Raw genomic sequence first — 18,940 nt, forward strand, 5'->3', positions numbered from 1 at the left:
TATCTATCTATCTATCTATCATATATCTATCTATCTACCTATCATCTATCATCTATCGATCATCTATTTATTTGGGTGAATCTTGTTGTAATTACCCAGAAATGGGTCCAAATTTTAGGCTTCACCCCTTTTGACATACAAATCCCTAAGGAAGTAGTGTTTCAGTTTTGCTATCATCTTGGGGCTTAGCCAAGGGCAGAGTCTGGGCTGTAAACACATGGCCCTCTAGGGGAGATAAGAATTTTACAATCCTTTCAGATCTGGACAGTTAACTGGATAAATGGCTTATGGAATGTGAAGAGTAAAATATTTCTGAAGGAGGTGAAAAAATTTTATCTTTAGCCATACAGGTTTCAGTGTTTCAATAGGGTAGGGTTTTTGCAGAAGCAACAATAAATTCAAGGACATTTTATTTCTCAAATTATGGCATTAAGAAATGTGAGTGGAAATGTCAGCATTATTGAAAAGCAGAATGAAAAGATGAATGTTCTCCACAAAGAAATGACAGTGGAAGATGTTGCCATTGAGATGTGCTTTCACTGGAATATGGGATTTGAGAGCCAACTTTACTTCCAGAGTCAAAGCAGGTACAAATGTCATAATAGACAATGGGGATGAAATTTTAATCAGAATGTTTTGACCTAATAGGGATCTTTGGTGATGGCTAAATGTTCACATTGTCTCTAGGAATTAAAAAAAAAGAGATGATGGCTTACTTAAATATAATTTAATCTATATTACAAGAAAAACTTCAGATCTGGTGACCAGAAACCTGGTTTGGGTTGCCGCAATGGAGTTGACACGGTCTGTCATCCAGTTTCTAGAACCAGTTATTAGACCTGGAGAAGGAGCCAGACACACTGTCATAGTAGGTGTATTTCTTCCTTCAAACCTGCCCCAGGAATAGATCTGTGATCACTACGAGGGCTATTGTGTATGTAGAAAGAGAAATACCCAGCTGCATTACCTGGATCTTTTGTAGATTACTAGGTAGATACTAATTCTGGCCTGCTGCTAAGTCTGGGAGATAGAATATACCACTCCACTCCACAGTTCAAATTGGGGCTTAGTAGTAAATGGGGTTTGTAGCCAGCTCCATCTCACTGGGGGTACAGAGGGTCTATGGACCACCTCATCTATAAACTATAGTTTTTGAATGTATAATTCGGGGGTTGGAAAGCCTTCTATAAATGCTTAGAGAGAAAATATTTTAGGCTTTCCAGGCCATATGGTCTCTGTGACAATTATTCAGCTTGTGATTTTATGATGAAAGCAGCCACAGACAGTATGTACATGAATGAACATGTCTACGTGTTAATAAAACTACATCTACAGACGCATCTAGGAGGGCCAGATTTGAATCACAATCATAATTTGCCCACCCCTAGTAAACTTGATATAGCAGTATCTGGAAGAATCTGCACTATAGCTGTGATCCATTAAATGAGAGCTGCTACAATAAGAACCAAAAGGAAGACCCTGGATTTTTTCTTTCCTGCTAGAATGATAAATTTTAAAAATTGTAAACAGTTGCTGCATTCATGGCAGAATAGCAGAGATTAATGACAACATCAAAGATTCAAAAAATGCAAAACTGATGCTTCCTAACACAATTCCATTTAACTTGTTTAACTGGCCTACACGGAGGCAGATAGCCCTGGGAGAATGATTGCTGTTCATTAGAAATGTGACCAGATGACAACTCCTGTGGCAGCTGCTATTCTAGACGTGGCATCTTTACTGGACAGCTCAGCATGTGACACTGAGTAGGCAGCAATTGATCTAGAAAATGCTATTTTCTGATTCCCGAATTGCAAGGCCCTCCAGAAGCAGTCTGCTTTCACCTAGCAGGCACAATAGTGTGTTTTCTCATTTTGTGGTACCAAGGTAATGTTAATTCCCTTACCTGACATAATCTAATTTGCAGAGAGCTTGACTGTCTTTATATCTCAAAACATCACACTGTTCCGACTACATGGCTGGAACATGCTAACTGAACCTGATGAGCACATACATGACAGGATCTTGGATGTCTTAAAGACCTGAGTACCACAAGGTGGGATGTAAACACTATAAAATTCAAAGCCCAACAACTTGAAGTTTCTGGAGACACGGTATTTTTGTCATGTTAATATTTTCCTCCACATTGGCAGAGACCTACCACTTAAAAAAAAAAAAAAAAAAAAAAGATATCACTTGGTGACATCACTAGGGTAAATATTATGGAGGCTGCAGGGATTTCTCCTCATGAGAAGAGATATCCAGTTGGGATACAAATTTGCCTTTCCTATATGCAGTGCTTCTTATAACGTTGCTATCCTTGGACTTAAAGAATGCTTTACGTGTCATCATGGTATTCTTTACAGTTTTGCCTCTGATCAAGAAATTAATTTAATGGCAAAAAAGCAGCAATAGGTTTATGCAATATGGAATTCATTGGCTTTACCATCAGATAACTGATAAAATGGTAGAATTACCTACTGAAGACCCAGCTATGATGTCCATCAGGAGGCCACACAAAAAAACACCACATGAAAAAACCCCACAATGACACACACAAAATAGAGTAATGGAACATACACATGAAATTTACTGCTTTCATCTTACTCAGAAGACAAACCCAATAAAATGATGGAATGGCCTACTGCATACCCAATTGTGATGCCAATTGGGAGACAACACACCAAAAAGATAGATTCTCTCTTACAAGATATAGTTTATACTTTAACAGTCAATTTACATACTGTGTCTCCCATAATCAGTATATACAAGCTCAGGTATCAAGAGGTGTAAGAGAAAGATACTTTCTCTATGTCTATGGTACATCATAGCCCACTCACAGAATTTCTGCTTTCAACCTCCCCCGCCCCCGCCACTTTAGATTCTGCTTATTTGGAGGTCTTAGCTCCCAGAGAAGAAATTTTCCCACCATGGGACATATAAAGCTCCATTTAATTGGAAACTGAGACTGTCATCAGCCATTTGGGACTCCTTGTGCCACTAAACATTAGAGAAAGTAAAAGTTATTGTACTGACTGGGGAGATTTATCCTGGACACCAAAAAGAATTGGGCATCCATTATAATAAAACCCTAATATACAAATTGACCAAACTGCAGAATGGCTGGCAGAATGACTGGTTGCTATGACATGCACTGACCACCAGGGGGCAGACACAGAAGCTGCCCCCAGCCTGCAGGCCCCAACCAGCAGTAGCAGTAGGGGGAGGGAGGCAGGGCAGGAGAGTGAGCAGCACCAGGCTAGCCAAGGCACCCGCAGGTGCCAGAAGGACTCCTCCCTCCCCCGGTCGCCCTGCAGATCAGCCCTTGTTGTCACAATGGAGTGACATGTCTATGTGGAGATAGTAAATTGACCAGAATTGAATCATGAGTACTGGGCCTCTAGTTCTCACATGATAAAAGCAGACAGAATATTCTGGTTATTTCCAACTATACTCAAACTGCCTCAAACAGAGTGGTATAAGGTAACCACTTATTATGCTCACAGATTCTGTGGATTAGGAAGTCAGAGGAGGAAGAATATAGATGCTTTGTCTCCGTTTCACGAAGTCTGGGGCCTCCACTGGGAAGTCTTGAATGACTAAGGATGAGTTGAATGACTGGGCTTGGAATCATCTGTGAGCTTCTTTACTCAGTGCCTGGTAACTGGACTGGAATGACTCAAAGACTGAACTCAGCTGGGATGGTCAACCAGAGCATGTATATGTGTCTTCAGTGTGGCTGGGGCTTCTCACAGAATGGTGGCAAGTTTTGAAAGGGAGCATCTGAGAAACTAAGGCAGAAGCTATAAAACTACTTCTATCTTAAGCACAGAAGTCACACAGCGTTACTTCTGCCTATGCTATTGATTATAAGTGAGTCACTAAGGCCAACCCAGATTCAGTGAGAGGGAAATTAGACTTCACCTCTTGATGGAAGAGCGACAAGGTCACACTGAGGAAGAGCATGTGAGATAAGTGATATTGTTGTAAGCATATTTGGAAAATACAGACAACTATGTCTAGTATCTAAGAGATTCTCTGGGATGCTTCTTAATAATTCCTGTCCAGTAGAAAAAGTTAATGAAAAACTATAGCAATCATAAAAAGGCTAGACCATCAAAGGTTCAAGAATAAATGTTTGCGTTACCCCACTAGGTAAATAACTTCAACCAGCTGAGGTGCTGGCTGAAGACAAAGGAGACAGTGAATGCCAATGGAAAAAGGAGATTAAAACTATTAACTACAATCTCATTACCAGTTGCTAAGATGGGGGCTGCAACTATGTATTTTCTTTTTAACCCTGATCCTCATCCTTGTGGAGTTTGAACTCTGGTCACTATGCCCTTTTCAAAAGGATTGCTGCACTTGTTCATTTATTATCACAACTGAGCAAGAAAGTCCCACGAGTTGCCCAAGTGGATCACAGGTGTCACCTATCTCCTTTCCTGTCCACGGTATAACTGCAGTCTTCCTTCCTCCTGATGATCAGGGCCACAATTACCCCTGCAAGATGATAACTCCTCTTTTATTGCTGGTTCCTGGTTACAGGAAACCCCAAGCACCCAGGCAGTTGGCATAGCTTGTAATCAGTGGGACTCTTGCTGTGTCTCCAGTTTGGCTCAGTGGCTAGAGCATTGGCCTGCAGACTGAAGGGTTTCAGATTCTGGTCAAGGGCACATACCTCGGTTGCAGGCTCTTGGTCTTAGTCTAGGGGCATGCGGGAGGCAACCAATCAATATGTCTCTTTCACATCAGTGTTTCTCTCTGTTTCTCATTCCACTCTAAAAATCAATGGAACTTCTCATGTTCATGGATTGGAATATAGTTAAGATGTTGATACTATCCAAAGCCATCTACAGATTTGGTGCAGTTTTTATTTAAATCTCAATAGTATATTTTTTGCAGAAATAGGAAAAAATTTATCCTACAGTTTATATGGACACTCTCAAGGAACCCCAAAGTAGCCAAAACAAGCTTGAAAAAAGACAAAGTTAGAGGTATCACACTTCCTGATTCCAAAATTTTTTTACAAAGCTACTATAGTCAAAACAGGATTGTACTGACATAAAGATGGACATAAAAAAAAAAATGGACATCAAAGCAGTTGGAATAACATAGAGGGCCAAGAAATCAATCCTGAGTATATAGTCAAATGTGTCTATCATCAACAAATCAACAAAAGACAAGTGCTGGTGAGGATGTGGAAAAAATGGAACCCTAGTGCACTGCTAGTGGGAATGCAGACTGGTGCACCAATATGGAAAACAGTATGAAGTTTCCTCAACAAATTAAATATAGAACTATATTTGACCCAGTGATCCCACTTCTAGATATATATCCTAAGAAACTTGAAATACCAATGAGAAAGAATTAATGCAATCCTATGCTCATAGCATCACAATTTACAATAGCGCAGTGACCATTACAGAAGATGAGTGAATAAAAAAGCTGTGGTACATTCACACCATGGAATACTGTGCGGCAGTACAAAAAGAAGAATCTCACCCTTTGAGGCGGCATGGAGGGACCTGGAGAGTATCATGCTAAGTGAAATAAGTCAGTTAGAGAAAGACAAGTATCACATGATCTCACTCATATGTGGAATCTAAGTAACAAAATAAGCTGATGAATGGAGTGGATCCAGAGACTTGGAAGAATGGAACAGAGTGCAGAATCTCGGAGGGAAGGGGGGAGAGGGTGAGTGGGTGGGAGGTAATCAACCAAGGAACTTGTATGCATATGTTCATAATCCCTGGACACAGACAATAGGGTGGTGAAGGCCTGGGGCAGGCTGGAGGGGAGCAATGGTGGGGGGAAAAAACAACAACAACAAAAAATAGAGCCATATGCAATACTTTCAATAATAAAATTATTTTTAAAAAAGTGGTTAAGATAATAAGTTTTATGTAATGTGTGTTTTATCACAATTAAAAAAAAAAAGCCTGGGGGAAATTGGATGGAATGGCTATAATTAAGTTCCCTTTTCTCTGGAAAATGATAAAATGGTAACAAAAGACTGAAAACAATTGCCAGACAATTGCAGTCTAAGTGTGGTAGCCAGCAAGCCTTACGGAGACCATCTCATCTGCATTGGGAAGCTGGAGAAAGCTGAGGGCCAGGCCCAGCAATTAAGCAGCTGAGCCCATGAAGACTAAACTCCCAACCAAGACAGAATGACTGTGCCAAGGTCAGAGCCTTGGCTGGGACAGCGTGGGACACATAGGATGGGATATCTGTGTGTTGATACCCCTCCCTCATAATGGATGTCTAGCTTCCTCTGAACCATCCAAGCCCACAAATATGGACTATTCCTCCATATTGAGAGCTAACACTCGCCCTCCTTGCTTGAAGATAATGCAGAGCCTCTTCCCTTTGAGATCTGTTGTGTTCTGCATCCTAGGATGTGTCCCACTCCCCCTTCTTGCCCCCAGGTGTAGGACTGGATGTAAGCTGAATGGTAACGCAGCCAAAGCTGTGCTGGGCCTTAGAGGAAAAGAAAGGGCTTCACGCCCCAAAGCTGTCCACTGGCCAGCCGGATCAGCAGTGCCCGGGAGTAGGTGCCGGGCTGGATCCTGAGGGTGCTTGATCCAGGGGCCAAAACATAAATGTGGAAAAGGGAGAGTTTATTGACTTGAAAACTCTGCTCAGAGATACAAGATTTAACCACTTGGTAAAGCCTCCGGGAGATGCATTCATCTCCCACATTGCATTCATTTCACTTACTCGTCTTATGCGCTGGCCCACCATTTCTCCCCACTAATACTACCAGCAACTGTTTTAGCAGCTGATTGCCACGTCATTAGTCTTGAACTGAGTTGTTTGGTGTGAGCCACAGGAAATAATTCGCTTTCGGAGAACAAGAAAAATAGGTTTATTTGCGTTCTGCTTATTAATTTGTGCAGTTATTCAGTGTCTGGTGAGTTAATGTTCAAGAAAAAATATTAATTTTTATTAAAATGTTCTATTATTTTATGTTAATGATTACTCATTTATTTCAGCCCTTTGTATTTAGCATGTCTCTGGCAAAATAAACCTATGTTTCTATGAAAAATGAAGCTTTTTTTTTTTAGGTCCACATACACTTAAACCTTGTTTATTTGGCCCGTGTTAGCCTTTGAGTTTGCTTGGTGTAAATTCATGACTAGAATGGTGCAGTGGGTTAAATGGTTCTCCCCTGCCCTCCTAAAACAGACACCTACCTCCAAATCCCCAGGACTTGTTAATGTGACCGTATTTGTAGAAGTAATTTAGTTAAAGACCTCAAAATGAGATCATCCTGGGTTATCTGGGTGGGCCATAAATCTAATAACAACTGTCTTTGTAAGAGACACAGAGCAGGATCGCCTAGCCTCAGATACTTGGGATGTAGCCATTGGTCAGCAACCATACCCTTTGCTACCCCTGTCAGGGGAGATCAGAAACAGCTTGCATTTGCATTACACATTTCTTTGCAGTTCACAGCACACGTTCACATTTTGCCCCAGGGCTGTGTTAACTATACCTGACAGACATCATGCAAAGTATCCCATTGGCCCACTACATCAGTAACCAACCTTTCCCAGGGGTCACTGTTCGAGTGACTGTTTGGGGATCCAGAGTGACAGTGCCCGGGACCAAAGGGATTACTCAGTAATGAACGAGGTGAGCACAGCCCCAGGATCTGCTGGTCCATATGCCCACCCCAGATCTCCTGCCCTGGCAGAGGCTGAGATAGATTCCTGGGGCACAGCTGGGACTCCAGCTTAGGGTGACAACCTGCAGGGGCTAAACACTGTCCTTCAAACACACTTCAGTCTCTGTGGTTACAAAGTGTTTCAAGCATATTGACACAGAAACAAGGGTTTAGGGTTTTCCTCTAATATCTCCAATTTGTTAGCTTTTGCTGTGATCTGAAATGACTGCAACAGAAAACAAAAGTAGAGAGTAACTTCATTAAATTTAAAACAAATTATTGTAATGCAGAGATTAACCTGCAGATGGTGCCCTATTACTGTCAGAATGCCATCATCTTTGTGAGGACCGCCTTGTCCACCCTTTTAAAACTAGCCTGCTTCTTCTGCCAGGGCCTCTTGCAGTAAGCTTTCCCCTGCTCCCCCTCTCATTCCCCCCCCCCCTAGTGTTTAGCATCTTCTAATATAATAATATTTACTGTGTGTGCTGCTTGTTTTGTCTCCCTTCTCCCCACAAGTAAACTCCATGAGGACAAGGACCTATGTGTCTGACACATAGGAAGTATTTTAATACATATTTGCTGCATGAATCAGGGGACGCATGATATAAAAACAAGAGGAAGATGAGGAGGACCCTGGTTTGGGAAATGGCAGTGGTAAGGGACAACAGGAGATGAATGTGAGGTGGCTGTGAAAGAAGTGTGCCTAGAACTTGGTGACTAACTCGAAGGGGGAGCAGGTGGATTATGGATGACTTCAAGAACTAAGGCTTGACAGCTGGTGGAAGATGCCATGGCTGAGAGCACTAGACAAGTCTGGTGAGAGGGCTGGCCCTGCGGGGGGCTGACCGGCAGACCCTGAACAAGCGATGGGTGAACAGATTACTCTGACACACGTTTCTGTGAAAGAGAGGGCTAAGGCACTACTTGACTATTGTCGCCAAGTATCCCTGTTTGCCTGCCTCTTTTGGCTTTTATTGTTATAACAACTTGAACTAAAGTTAACCTCTAGATACAACCAGCAGGGTACATATCCTTGAGAAGTATATGCTTCTACAGGTCGGGTCTAAAAAACCAGAGATTTTTGTAAAACAGCCCGTGGGATCAGACTTATTTGGAAAAGTCAAGGCAGGGGCTGCCACCTTCAGCAAGGTCCCCTCAGAGACCCCTGACCTTTCAGAAAATCCTCCCCACAGACATTCCAGCCAAGTCCTGTGCTTCCCCACAAACCCGAGGCAGATTGCAGTTTTACTCCTACGAAGTTTGAAATGGTAGCCAGAAGCTCCAGAGAAGATACCCTGTGCTGGGAACAATTAATTAAAAAGAATATCTCCTTGTCCTGGCCAGGCAGCTCAGCTGGTTGGAGCATCATCCTGTATATCAGAAGGTTGCAGGCTCAATTCCTGGTCAGGACACATTCCCAGGCAGGGAGAGTACGGGAGGCAACCGATCAATGTTTCTTTCCCACATCAATGTTTGCTTGTTTGTGTGTGTGTTTTTCTCTCTCTCTCTTTCTCTCCCCCTCCCTCTCTCTAAAATCAATAAACATATCCTAACATATCCAAAAAAATAAAAACTCCTCCAATCCAGAAAAGCTCTCCACAATGGTATTGGGGAAAGAAAACACCTTTATTACTGATTAAAAATTATGTACGTGTGATATGCATCACTGGCAATCCAATAAGAGATTATATAGCTAAGCAGACACAACCCATGTTCTTAAGATAAATAATAACTCATCTTCCAGTGAGAGGACAGGATGGCACCATTTGTTACACAAGGTTTATCCTAAATTCGCCTGATAGTTATGATACCATTGTAATAACTTGGTTATTATTTAATAGGGAAGGAGCCAAGGAAAGACTAGATAATGTAGGCATGCCATTTATATAGCTATGCTAATTTAACACTATCCAAGTCTGTTCCCTATTGATGTATGGGGGGAGAGACTGGACAAAGGCAGTTTGGATGCATGTCCAGGAAGGTCTGAATGATGTGGGAAAGTGCCTACCTGTTTGTCAGTCACACCTGGGAGCAAGTCAGCGGACAGAATAGGCCTGTCCACGACAAGGGCCAGAAACCTGAATATTTAAACTTCTGAACAAAGGGAGTTCCTCCCTTTTGCCTCCCTTGGCCTTGGGCCCTCTGGCCTTTTGGGGCTCCTGTTGCAAGGGGTGCACTCCCAGCGCCCGTGTGGCCCACGGCCATGTGGGACCCACACACCGGACTAATGGGCTTTAATTAGGCTCAGTGCTGAGCTGGTCCCGGCAGCAGCATGGAGCAGGAGCTCTGGACACTAGTCCTCCTGTTGGTCTCCTGGAACCCCAGCTGCACCTTCTCCAGGACTGGGCTAAGGGGCATGAGTCTTTGCTCCCTGAGGAATGTAACTCCACACAGACAAAGCCTTTTACCACATCTCATTCTCCCATGGTGGCTTCTGAAAATGCTTACTTCAGCAGAACCCTAAGAACCTCACACCTACTCGTGTCTGGGAAATCTGGCTCACTAATTTCTCTGGCATCTGTGTTAGTTAATTAGCATTATACAAAGGAAAAACAAACTTCTCTTATTTTTATGATACGAGGTAGTATTGCAACTTGGAGCCAGACTCCTGCTAAAGTAGGTTCTTACTCTCTCCCAGAAACTAGGAGGTACAGTAAATTTAAATAAATAGATTAAATAAATAAATAAATAAATAAATAAATAAATAAAGGGGCAAGGGAGACACGGGCCAGCACCTCTCTGCTTAGTCATGCTTCATGACTGTGTTAGCCATGACCTGACCACTTGGTAGAAATTGGAGACCACAAACTCAAAATTTTCAATTAAGTCTATGCTACCTACTGATAATCTGCATGGGGAGAGGGACAATAATTGGGAGAAACACATACATGACTGGGGTTCAACTCCGCAACCCTCATAGCATCTCGATGTTACAAATATTCACGAGTTTAGCTTAATGAGAACTAGCTCAGTCACTTGAGCAGGATCTTATGATAACTGCCTTTCTCGGATCAGCTATCTGTGTTTCCAAGAGCCTCCTTCTCTGCTTCAGTCAGTGGTCATGAATTCCTTGTGACGCCGGAAAGCTGTGCTGTGTGTTGAGGTGGAAGGGTGTTTAGGAGAGGAGTGCCTTTGTGACATGAGTGCTGCTGGAGAGTACCCGGTGACACAGGGAAGATCTGGTTGGGTATATCTTGTGGCCCCAGCCCCCTCGCACCCCCAGATCCCCATTCACCATTGGGCAATTGGAGCCTGCCAGCCGGGGAAAGGGACCTAGAGGTGGTCAGTGCACCTCATAGTGACTGATCCAGTGGTTGTTCTGGTCATTCTGCCATTAGAGTCAATTTGCATATTACCCTTTTAGTATATAGGATAGAGACCTGGTGCATGGATGGGGGTCGGCCAGCCTGCCCTGATGGAGCCCTAGATCGAGGTGATGGTCCCCACTGGGGGACAGGGCCGGCAAGGGTTAAAGACCCTGGGTGTTTGCAGGCTGGCCACACCCCAATTGGGGTGGGGGTCCCACTGAAGGGCTGACCAGGGTGAGGGATTATGGGCTGTTTGCAGGCTGGCCCTGCCCCCATTCAGGGTGGGGGTGCCTGCTGGGAGCTGGGGCCAACCAGGGGGAGGTGCCATGGTGGTTTGCAGGCTGACCACGCCCCACCACCCTGATGCGGGTGAGGGTCCCTGCTGGGGGGTGGGACCAGTTGGGCCATGGTTATTCTGGTCTCTGGTTGTTCTACCATTTCAGTCACTGGGTTTTATTATATAGGATATGATTATTTATTTATTTAGTTAGTATTAACAAATAATATTAATTATTTGCTATTTTAAATATTTATTGTTGAAAGTATTACATAAGTCCCCCATTTCCCCTATTGACCTCTTCCATCCTGCTCCTGTTCCCACCCCCAACACAGACAGGCCCTTACTACCCCATTGTCTGTGTCCACAGGTTATGCATACATGCATACAAGTTCATTGGTTGATCTCTTCCCACCCACCCTCCCCTGCCTTCCCTCTGAGGTTCAACAGTTTATTCCATGCTTCTGTGTCTCTGGGTCTATTTTGTTTATCAGTTTATTTTTTTTTCCATTAGATTCCACATATGAGTGAGATCATGTGATACTTGTCTTTCTCTGACTGGCTTATTTCACTTAGCATAATACTCTCCAGTTCCATCCATACTGTTGCAAATGGTAAGAATTCTTTCTTTTTTATAGCTGAGTAGTATTCCATTGTGTAGATGTACCACAGTTGCTGTTTTTTATACATTCATCTGCTGATGGGCACTTAGGCTGTTTCCAACTCTTAGCTATAGTGAATTGTGCTGCTATGAACATAGGGGTGCATATATCCTTTCTAATTGGTGTTTCTGATTTCTTGAGATATATTCCTAGAAGTAGGATTTTGGGTCAAATGGGAGCTTCATTTTTAATTTTTTGAGGAAACTCTCTATTGTTTTCCATAGTGGCTGCACCAGTCTGCATTCCCACCAGCAATGCATGAGAGTTCCCTTTTCTCCACATCCCTACCAGCAAATCATTTGGTTTTGCTGATGATAGCCATTCTGACAGGTGAAATGACATCTCATTGTCGTTTCCTAGAGTCCAAATGGGATCAGGGGCAAGAGCACCTCGGGCCCTTGGCTACCGCTACTTACTGAATGAGTCATGCTATCTAATGTACCTCTCACCCCCAGGCCCAAGGCCAGAGAAGGGAAGTCTGGGATCCCTGCCCATCTGATTTTCCCACCTCTTCTCACCTCTATTTCCCATTGTTCTGGAGCCAGAGGACAGGCTGCTGCCTGCACAAGTCTTCCTCTTTCCTAACTCCAATTCATAGCTATTTTATTTTATTTTTTCAGCCTGGAACTTGACTTTAAAAAAAATATTTTTTTTATTGGTGTTGTAAAGAGAGGAAGACAGAGGGATAGAGAGTTAGAATCATCAATCAGCTGTCTCCTGTACAACCCCCACTGGGGATGTGACTGCAACCAAGTACATGCCCTTGACCAGATTCGAACCCGGGACCCTTCAGTCCACAGGCCGACGCTCTATCTGCTGAGCCAAACTGGTTAGGGCTGGAACTTGACTTTTAATCATAAAATACAGGGGGGAGGGCAGAGGGAATTCAGGGGGTGGGTGGTGAGCTGCCACACCAGGGTCAGGGCTGGCTACACAAACTGCTGCTGCTGCTGCTGCTGCTTGGTGGCTGCCTTGCTGGCAAGGTCCTTGGCTTCTCTGTAGCTGCCAGTGCAGGCTCCTTTGCCTTCTCCTTGGCTTCCTTGGGTTTTGAAAGGGACCTCACCTTGCCGCTTGGCCAAGATGTATTCAAAACTCTTCATTGACTTGGTCACATTGTTTTTGAACCGGGTGAGACCAAATTCCTGAACAGCTCTGGAGAGATCAAATAAGCTACAGGAGGCCCAAGCTTCCAGGTGGATTTTGGTGCAGCCGCTGTTATCAGAGTGTACACAGTAACACACTGTTTCTCCACCTCCGTCAGCCGGGCATGATTGGTGTTCCAGGTGAAGGGGGCATGGAATGGTTCTGTGGGTCCACAATAGAACCTCCCAGGATGTACACTGAGTGAGCAACATTGGCAGGAAATAGCGGCTCAGCCCCGCGGGGCATCCTGTTGGTCTTGCTCAGGAGTCTCCAGGACAGGAGCTTCTGGTCAGGGGTCACCTCCTGGTGCACTGCCTTCTGTCAGGACACGTTTGCTACAGGGATTCGGATACCGCTGCCAGAAGGCAGCAGACACTTGGTCGCAGGAACTCCGGAGCACTCTGTGGCTCAGGAAATACTTCACCATTGTCCCTGCCTGGTGGGGTCAGCACCCGAGCAGCATCAGGGGTGCAGAGCCCGGGCTGGAGTGGGGGTGTGTGATGCCGAGGCCAGGCCGGGGCTCAGCACTCACCCACCAGGCACCAGCTCAGTCACCGCCCCGCTGCACACAACTAACAGCCGCCTCCATGAGGATTGTCTGGCCATAGCTATTTTCTCTACACGTTGAGAGTCTGTTTTACTAAAATAAGAACTAAAGGGATTTGGAAAAAATCTCTCTCATATAAAATCTGCCTTTCAAGTCTATTGTTTTGCTGCAAAACCCCGTTTTGCATGTTAGAAGCTGAGAAGATGCCTTATTATTTATTTTTCTAATAAATATCTAATGGTAGTGTAATTCCAGGAAATGGGGGCCTTTGGCTGACAAAAGGAAATCATCTACATGGGAAGACAAAAGAGTGGTGAAGGCCTGGGAGGGGTGAGTGCTGGGTGGAAGGGGTCAATGGGGAAAACAACGAAGTGGACATTTGTAATACTTTCAACAATAAATATAAATTTTAAAAAGAAAGTACACTAATAATTTTCTAAAGAATGTAAAATTCCTTGTTGGAAGGATATGAGAATTATTAAATCAGTATTTTTTTCAGTGACTTGTTCTTAGAGGAATTAGCACTAGGCCCTGTTCATCGCCTGTCCACGGCCATCATGGGTGGCATGCATGTTGCTGGGAAGGGCCTGTCCCGGTCGGCTCCGCCCTGCCTCTGCAGAGTCCCCACCTGGCTGAAACTGACGTCAGATGACCTGAAGGAGCAGATCTACAAACTGGCCACGAAGGGCCTGACTCCCTCACAAATCAGTGTGATCCTCATGACTCACATTGTGTAACACAAGTAGGTTTTGTGACAGGCAATAAAATCTTGAGAATTCTTAAGTCCAAAGGACTTGCTCATGATCTTTCTGAAGGTCTCTACCATTAAATTATGAAAGCTGTTGCTGTTCCAAAGGATATTAGAGCAACAGAAAGGATAAGGATGCTAAACTCTGATTCTGAGCAAGAGCTGTATTTACCGATTGGCTTCGTATTATAAAACCAAATGAGTCCTCCCCCAATTAGAAATAGGAGTCATCCACAGTCTTTGCCCTGGCTGCATAAAATGTCTATGTACTCAAGTAATAAAATCGATGTTTAACGAAAAAAAAAAAAAAAGAATTAACTTTAGGAGTATTGACCTAAGTCCATTCTGTTTTCCTTGCCTTTAATCTGTCATCTTTTTGCTGTGTATGTGTGTTTATGTGTGTCTGTGCATGTATATGTGTTGTTACTTTTAGTAACACTTTTTAGCTTCACTTTTAAAAATGAGTGGGTAACCGCCCTGGCAGGTGTGGCTCAGTTGGTTGAGCCTGGATCCATGCACCAAAAGGCCAGTTCAATTCCCATTCCCAGTCAGGGCACATGCCTAGGTTGTAGGCTCATAGGCTTGATCTCCAGTTCATCAGTAGGGGCATGAAGGAGGCAATGGATCAATGTTTCTCTCTCACATCAATGTTTCTCTCTCCCTCTCCTTTCTTCTCTCACTATTAATATATATATTTGTATTTTGTGGGGATATTCCTATAAGGGGAAATACCTTGAACTTTCTTACAAAAGAGAAAACTCCTTTGTGCTTTTTCTCTCATTGTCTTCTCAGAAGTTGAGGGAAGAAGGGTCAGGGGTATTTATTGAGTCTTGGATGCACCAGGATCTGTTCCTCAGGTGTAATTCCTGCAACACCCTCTCAGATAGCCAGCTCTATTTGCCAATGTGGAACTTTCCCCGTTAGTTGTTTTTATTTATTTATGTTAATAAATCATTTTCAGGGGAGGGTAAGATCCATTCTTTCCCATCCTCCAACACACAGTCATACTAAGTAATTAATATTAATAATTAAGTAAGTCATATTAATAATTGTCACCTGCTCCCCTATCAAGAAGAGAAACTCTCATTTCACAGTCTTTGTTAAACTTACCTCCAACCCCCTGCTTTTTTATTTATTTATTTTTTTGAGAGAGAAGTGGGGGGGAGAGGAAGACAGAGAGAGAAACATCAATTTGTTGTTCCACTTACTTATGCATTCATTGGTTGCTCCTTGTATGTGCCCTGACTGGGGGGATCAACCCGAAACCTTGGAGTATCAGAATGACACTCCAATCAAGCTGTTAAGCCAGGACAAACTTTGCCCTTTTTCTTTTTCTTCTTTTTTGTTAATCCTCACCTGAGGATATTTTTTCTATTACTTTTCAGAGAGAGTGAAGGGAAGGAGGATGCGAGGGAGGTAGAGAGGAGAAAAAGAGAAAAAGAAAGAGATTGAGAGAAACATTGATGTGAGAGAGACACATCAACTGGTTGCCTCCTACGCATGCCCCATTGGGGGAGGAGGCGCAAACCCACAACCCAGGCACATGCCCTTGCCCAGGAATCGATTCCTCAACCCTGGTATCTAGTGGGTAGACACCAAGGACGCTGCTAGGCATCCTACAGTGCACAGGACAGCCCCACAACCAAGAATTACCCAATCCAAAATGCCAATAGTGCAGAGATGGATAAACCTTGCTTTAAATGATAAAGAAATAATAGATGTGAAACCACTCTACAAATCCAAACTGCTATTTCTATTGTTTTACATATAGATTTCCTGCAATGTTAGCAATAGGAGGCTCTCAGCTCACTTTTTTTTTTTGGCGGCCGTCTGTTTATTTGAGGCATCAAAGCAGCAGCTCCAGCGTGAGGGGCACGGTGGGGGCGCAGCTGGACGTGGGGGTGGGAGCCCATTCCTGGGCCCGTGGCTGCTGGAGTGAATGGGGTGTGCCCCCCACCCCCCCAGGCCTCACAGACTCTCATACGTACAGGTGGGCGCCCACACCCAGCACCCCCTTCCACGCCACTGCCCTGGCGGCCTGGCCAACAGACAGGGCCGGGGCGTGGCCTCCCGGGTGGGTCCCCGTGACCCAGGGACAGGTGCTGACCCCCCAGGCCCGGGGACCTCCGAGCTCACATCACGGACCTGGAGTGAGGGCAGCGGCCGCGGGGGCAGGGGTAGGTGCGGGGCCGAGGCCCAGGGGACCGGGGCGGAGGTGGGGGTGTCACGCAGTGTGAGTGAGGGGAGGGGCGGGGCAGGGCTTTCCTTCCTGAGCGGTGGGGCTGGGGCCGGGGGTCAGGGGTCAGGGGTCAGGGGTCAGGGGCCGGGCCGCAGCAGGGCCAGCAGGCTGAGCAGCAGCGGGAGGCCCAGCAGGGCGGAGCAGGCCCGCAGCCCGCAGCGTTGCTGAAGTTGCACAGGGAGCTCTGGCGGCAGCGCGTGCCCGCGGAGGCCACGCCGATGTTGATGCAGGCGGCGCGGGGCGGACCGGGGAGCAGCCCTTGTTCAGGCTGTAGCCGAAGCCCACCGCGTTCCCGATGCCGGCGGCCGCGGACACCGTCATGCAGTAGCTGTCGGTGTCCGCGCACACGGTGGGCCTCGGGCAGTAGAAGTTGCTCTGCTGGTTGGTGCAGGAGAAGCACACCAGCGAGTGGGCTTGCTCCGCGCCCAGGAGGCGGCCAGCAGCACGGGCAGGAAGACCTTCATGCTGGGAGGACGGCTTTGGTCGGCCTCACGCGCAGAGCGCCGCCGTGCTGTGTCTGCCCGCTCCTCTGCCCGGACTCTCAGCTCACATTTATTAGATAGACCAGTGCATGTAAAAAATGCTTCAGCACACATTGTGCTAAAGTGAAATGTCAGTCACAAAAGACTTCACTTAGCCCTGGCAGGGGTGCACAGTGGTTAGAGTATTGACCAGTGCATCAAAAGGCCTTGGGTTCAATTCCTGGTCAAGAGCAGGTACCTGGGTGGCAGGCATAATCCCCTATGATCTCCTACTCTGGTTGGGGCCCATGTGGGAGGCAACCAGTTGATGTGTCTCTCTCACATTGATATTTCTATCTCTCTCCCTCCCTCCCTTCCTTCCACTCTCTCTAAAGAGCAATGGAAAAAATGTCCTTGGGTAGGATTAAAAAAAAAAAAAAGCTTCACTTATTTGAGGTATCTACAGTAGTCAAATTCATAGAAAAGTAGACTGTGGTTACCAGGAATAGCGTGGGTGGAGGAGGGGATGTGGGTGCTGTTCAGTGAGTATGCAGTTTTAGTTATGCAAGGGGATACATGTGTAGTTAGTACTATACACTTGTACATTTAAAAATGGTTAGAATGGCAAATTTTAAGTTGTGTGCTTTTTACCACAATGAAATAAATGCTTTTGCAAGTCCTAATGCCAGTGATTAGGAGTAGGATTTGAACTCTGCCAAGTTTCAGATTTCAGTGGTAAGGACTAGAAAAGGATTCTGTGTCAAATTTTCCTGTGGCAGTGTGTGCACCTGAGTAAAAGCTATTCTTCCATTCTAGCTAATTTTACAAAATGCAAGAATATGTCAAATATGGAAGGCCAGGGGCAGGGGTGATGGCAGGGAAAAGGGATGAAGAGTCTGCAATAGGACCCCATGCTAGAGGCATTGAGTATGTGCTTGGAAATTAGCTGATGTGTTGAATTAACTCTTGTTTTCGTGAGAAATAACCTATTGTAGAAAATAACTAAGAATTTAGAGAACATTCATAGAAATCAATGTTATTAGAATTGGGTGCCTTTAACAGGGGTCTGAATATACCTGTTGACTTTGGCCACAAAGGTTCGAAAACCATGTTTGTTTTACTTTGGATCTATTTACCTAATTTTGATAAGGCTAACCCAAATTAGTGTTATCATGCTGTGCTTCAAAATGCAAATATTTTACTAGCCTCTTTTAAAAGCACAAATATTGTCTTTAGCTTAGGTTTCTGAGGGTAGAAACTGATTAGAGGAACAAATCTCACGAAGTTAGGATAATCTCAGCCTTTGTTTAATTTGTCCTTCAGTTGACTAGTGAGGTGGGCCTAGCGAAGGGCTGGTAAGCTTTTGTTTCCTGAAGTCCTCTCTTCAGACGAAGGTAGGAAAGCTTTCGGGAATCAGCTTATTGCACTGCGCCAGTGGGGACCAGGTCTGGTGCCCGATAGCTGTGTGACTGTAGGCAAGGCACTTCCATTGTGCTTTCTTCTGTAAAATGACAGCATGGGTGGGGCAGGATGACCTTTCAGCTCTTTCCAGTTCTATTTGTGGACTATTCTCTTATATAGCCATTTGCTTTTCCATAGAAAAATAGTGAGAATTTAAAATTTGATACTCAATCAAAGTACATGAAATGCATTAAAATTAAACTGTAATTTTCATTTGAGTTTTGCCTAGGATATTGGGAAATTTTTTATTTTGAAGACTTCTCTAATTCTGAAATGAATAATGTAAGTGATGGTTCATTACAGCCTTCACGTCCTCTCCTGGTGGCCCTCCACGCGGCACCTTCCAAAGGATCCGCAACAGCACCCATACGCCAGCCCTTGCTTGCTTTTCTTATATCTAATCTAACTTGTACTTGCCCCAT

General features: G+C 44.7%; 2 pseudogenes across 2 annotated transcripts; both read right to left on the bottom strand.

Annotated features, from left to right (window-relative positions):
- Window positions 1–12,848: 12,848 nt before the first annotated feature.
- LOC311616592 (PRELI domain-containing protein 1, mitochondrial-like) lies at window positions 12,849–13,496 on the bottom strand (annotated as a pseudogene). Its single transcript has one exon. The product of its transcript is annotated as a PRELI domain-containing protein 1, mitochondrial-like (transcript).
- Window positions 13,497–16,655: 3,159 nt separating this feature from the next.
- On the bottom strand, window positions 16,656–17,060 carry LOC311616443 (lymphocyte antigen 6E-like; annotated as a pseudogene). Its single transcript has one exon. The product of its transcript is annotated as a lymphocyte antigen 6E-like (transcript).
- Window positions 17,061–18,940: the final 1,880 nt, after the last annotated feature.

This window comes from Pipistrellus hanaki (assembly GCF_964339955.1).
Source record: "Pipistrellus hanaki genome assembly, chromosome: 2".
NCBI lineage: Eukaryota > Metazoa > Chordata > Mammalia > Chiroptera > Vespertilionidae > Pipistrellus > Pipistrellus hanaki.